This window comes from Penaeus vannamei, chromosome 40 (assembly GCF_042767895.1).
Source record: "Penaeus vannamei isolate JL-2024 chromosome 40, ASM4276789v1, whole genome shotgun sequence".
Classification (NCBI taxonomy): domain Eukaryota; kingdom Metazoa; phylum Arthropoda; class Malacostraca; order Decapoda; family Penaeidae; genus Penaeus; species Penaeus vannamei.
This window is the reverse complement of record NC_091588.1, coordinates 18642720-18647719: the sequence shown is the minus strand read 5'-3', so window position 1 is coordinate 18647719 and position 5000 is coordinate 18642720. Positions and strand designations below refer to the sequence as shown.

At 42.1% G+C, this 5000-nt stretch overlaps 1 protein-coding gene across 1 annotated transcript in view; it reads left to right on the top strand.

The window, feature by feature from the left end:
* The first annotated feature begins 183 nt into the window (after positions 1 to 183).
* The window catches only part of LOC113817058 (uncharacterized), a 111468-nt gene continuing 106651 nt past the window's right edge, over positions 184 to 5000 (top strand). The window contains exon 1 of the mRNA XM_070117517.1: positions 184 to 317. The gene's annotated coding sequence lies outside the window, so the exon portion shown is untranslated. The remainder of the gene's footprint in view (positions 318 to 5000) is intronic.

Genomic DNA, 5000 nt, shown 5'->3' with positions numbered 1-5000 from the left:
CCTCCCTTTATCCCCCCTTTCCCCTCCACCATAGCCTCCCCTCTGACCTTCCATCACCCTCCACCATGCCCTCCCCTCTGACCTTCCATCCCCCTCCACCCCATCCACCACAATAACCCTTCCCTCATCCCCTTTTCCCTTCACCCCCCCTCCCCCTTCTTTCACTCCTCCTGTCCTCCCCCCAGCCCCGCCCCCTCCACTCCAGAGTATCGAGGGACCGAGACTTCCAGCGTCAACTAGTGTGCGATCAGCCTCCGTCGCGAGTGGATCTCCGTCGCTCCGTCCTTCCCCGCAGGCATCACGCAACAGCTCCCCAGGTGGGTCTCCAGGGGAAGGCAAAACACTTACCCCAGGGAGAGGGTAAACGAGGGGAAACTTTGTCGAATGTTGGACGATGGGTTTGCTGAAGAGGGGCGTGCATGGTCCACATTCCCTCGCTACATCCCTGAGGCGTCAAATAGATGTTTTGTTGGAATTTTGGTTTCTTGCGAAATACATAAATAAAGCATTCATTCAAAGGGCGATATTCTGTAGGCTAACTTTATGTTCTTGTGTGTGTGCATGCGTACATGTGTGTGTGTGTGCGTGCCTGTGTGTGTGTGTGTGTGTGTCTGTGATACGTACTTAAAAAAGAAGAAAAAAAACATAGCCTATAATTTACTCATTCATCTATCCTAGCTAGTGTTAAAAGTGATGATAAAAAGTAGAAAAAAAAAAACATGACAAGGCATGGTGTTACAAATTCAGTCTTCGAAGCCGCTGTAAAAAAAAAAGATAAAAAATCGAAGTAAAGTTAGATTTTCAACAACTTCAGCCCCCTACCCCCTCCTCAGCCCCCTACCCCCTCCTCAGCTCCCTACCCCCTCCTCAGCCACCTACCCCCTCCTCAGCCCCAACCACGCACAACGCCACGCCTTATAGGTTCCACATACCCCACATAGATTTCACATAGCCTACATAGGTTCCACATACCCCACATAGGTTCCAAATACCCCTCATAGATTTCACATAGCCTACATAGGTTTCACATACCCCATAGATTTCACATAATCCACATAGGTTCCACATACCCCGCATAGGTTCCACATACCCCTACATAGTTTTCACATACCCACATAGGTTTCACATACCCACATAGGTTTCACATACCCTACATAGGTTCCACATACCCTACATAGATTTCACATACCCTGCATAGGTTTCACATACCCCACATAGGTTTCACATACCCACATAGGTTTCACATACCCCACATAGATTTCACATATCCCACATAGGTTTCACATACCCCACATAGATTTCACATACCCCACATAGGTTTCACATACCCCACATAGGTTCCACATACCCTACATAGATTTCACATACCCCACAGAGGTTCCACATACCCCACATCGGTTCCACATACCCTACATAGGTTCCACATACCCTACATAGATTTCACATACCCTACATAGGTTCCACATACCCTGCATGACTAAAGAACTGATGTCTCTCGCAATTTCGTACATTAAACCTACAGAGCTCGAAAAGAAATAAAAAAAAAATATTTCAGGATTTGTGCGTTTCCAAATTCTCATTATTTCGTAAGAGAAACAATTCGCTGGTGATTGGATAGTGGTCTCCTTAATGATGTTGGATAAATCAATGGATTTTTTTTTGTGTGTGTAAAAGGATAAACATTCACGAAATGTTTATCGAGAGACCTGTGTTTATATATGTGTGTTTGTGCATGTGTGTGTGTGCTAATAAAAGAAAGGGGAAAATAAGAAAGAGAGAAGCGAGAGAACAAAATAAGAACAACAAAGACTACGTTAAATTGAATTCACTATTTTTTTTATTTTTTTTTAGGCTGTTTCAGTTTTACTCTGTTTTGGAAGATTGGGAAGGAGCGAAAAGAGTGAGAGATGAAGGAGAGGAGAGAGAGGGAGGATGTGGCTTGGCGAGGGGGAGAGGGAGGGAGGGAAAGGAAGAGAGAGGGGGGGAGGGAGGAAGAGAGAGAGAGAGGGGGAGGGAGAGAGAGAGGGGGGGGAGGAGAGAATGAGAGGGAGAGGGAAAGGGAAAGAGAGAGTGAGAAAGTGAGAGGGAAAGGGTGAGAGAGGGAGTGGGGGTGGGAGAGGGAGGAGAGAGAGGGGAGGGAGGGAAGGAGGGAAAGAAATTAGAGAGAGAGAGAGAGAGGGCGGGGCGGTGGTTCATTAGAGAATGAGATGGATCGAGGAAGAAAGAATAACGAAGAGAAGATAGAGACAGACCACGAAAAAAAGAGATACGGAGGAGACGAATTTGTCTTAAGAAAAAAAAACGCAAATCATTATTATCACTATAATTATTTTAAGCAGAACCAAAGAGAAGAGAAGAAAGAACTAAGAACAAGAACAACAAGACTTAAATTCGAACCCCAAATCCCCGAAAACACATAAACGACCTTAGTGTACACGCCCCAACCACATTCCACCCAAAACTACCCCCCCAAACGACCGAACAACCACACTACCAGTTCGCGAACCTCCGCCTTAATTACCGTACGATCTCCTGGGCCATTACCCGTGTCCAATTAGCTAACATGGTCTTCGAATTTCGGGAAGAGATTATACCTCCGTGGAATAAGGGAATGAGTACACCGCTACACCACGTGCCGTCTGTAATTGACATTGTTCATGGAAAAAGGATTGCGCTATTGTGGTGAATAATTCTGTGATTATGTAGATGGTGGTAGTGGTAAAGATGATGGTAATGATGATATGAATGCCGGTGGGAATGGTGGTAATGATGATAGAAGTGATGGCACCGACAGCATCAAGTGAATGACAGCAATGATGATAATGGTAATCATAATGATAATGACAATGGTAATGGTAATAATGAGGATAATGATAATAATAATGATGATAATATTGATAATAATGATGATAATATTGATAATAATGATGACATTGGTGATGATAATATTAAAGATGATGATGACAATGATGATAATAATGTTGATTATAATGATCACAATAACAATCGTGATAAAAGTGATAATGGTGTTAATCGTAACAATGATCCTTATTGTTGTTAGTGATATTAGTAATGAAAATAATAACACTGGTAACGGCAATGATGATAATGATAATAATGATGGTGATAACAATGATAATGATATTGATATCAGTAATGACAAAAACAATTATTGCAACATTTATATTAATTATAAGAAAAATAAAGATAAAAAATGGCAAAGGGAAATTACCATTCATTGGCAATTATTGTGCCTGAAATGAGAACTTTTGATCCGTATTCTAAATATATAATTTTTAAACTTCCATTCTTGTTTCGTGTCATCAGCCAATAGTATTGAAAAATAATGGAATTATTGATCACGTTGACTTTTATGCAAGACTTTATATTCATAGAAAAAATATATATGTACACACACGCACACACACATACACAAACACAAATGCCAACACAAACACACACAATATATATCATATATATATATATATATATATATATATATATATATATATATATATATACATATATATATATATACATATATATACATACATATATATATATATATATATATATATATATTTATATATATATCTATATATATATATATATATTTATTAATATATATATATATATATATTTATTAATATATATATATATATTTATATATATATATATATATATGTATTTATATATATATATAATATATATAATACATATATATATATATGTATATATATATATATGTATATATATATATATATATATATATATATATATATATATATATATATATGCATGTTCAGTTTATTGACGTTTGGGACATCATAATAAAATTATGAAATTGAAAACGATACATTATAATGACCTTTATAATGACAAGGAAATCGTTATAGAAAGATAACAGCAGCCTAGACAAGTTAACGAACAAACACACTTAAAACGCAACAACAAATAACAATAACACCACCACCACAAAAAAAAAAAAACGCACACACTCAACCCTCCAGAATAACAACAAACAACAGGCAAACGACCCTCGACCAGCCAACAAGGACAACCTCTCTTTAAGGACACAAGCTGAGACTCCTCCCTGGGAATTTATCGCCCGCCTCCTCCGAATCAGCTGATTTCATAAGGGATATCGACACTTGAGAAAATCTGAAGGCCTTATTGCATCATAGGACGCGTGGTGTCGGGGGAGGGACGAGGGATGGTGGTGGTGGTGAGGGATTGGTGGTGGTTGCTGTGGTGGTGGTGAGGGATTGGTGGTGGTTGCTGTGGTGGTGGTGAGGGATTGGTGGTGGTTGCTGTGGTGGTGGTGAGGGATTGGTGGTGGTTGCTGTGGTGGTGGTGAGGGATTGGTGGTGGTTGCAGTGGTGGTGGTGAGGGATTGGTGGTGGTTGCTGTGGTGGTGGTGAGGGATTGGTGGTGGTTGCTGTGGTGGTGGTGAGGGATTGGTGGTGGTTGCTGTGGTGGTGGTGAGGGATTGGTGGTGGTTGCTGTGGTGGTGGTGAGGGATTGGTGGTGGTTGCTGTGGTGGTGGTGAGGGATTGGTGGTGGTTGCTGTGGTGGTGGTGAGGGATTGGTGGTGGTTGCTGTGGTGGTGGTGAGGGATTGGTGGTGGTTGCTGTGGTGGTGGTGAGGGATTGGTGGTGGTTGCTGTGGTGGTGGTGAGGGATTGGTGGTGGTTGCTGTGGTGGTGGTGAGGGATGGTGGTGAGGGATTGGTGGTGAGGGATTGGTGGTGGTTGCTGTGGTGGTGGTGAGGGATTGGTGGTGGTTGCTGTGGTGGTGGTGAGGGATTGGTGGTGGTTGCTGTGGTGGTGGTGAGGGATTGGTGGTGGTTGCTGTGGTGGTGGTGAGGGATTGGTGGTGGTGGTGAGGGATTGGTGGTGGTTGCTGTGGTGGTGGTGAGGGATTGGTGGTGGTTGCAGTGGTGGTGGTGAGGGATTGGTGGTGGTTGCTGTGATGGTGGTGAGGGATTGGTGGTGGTGGTGA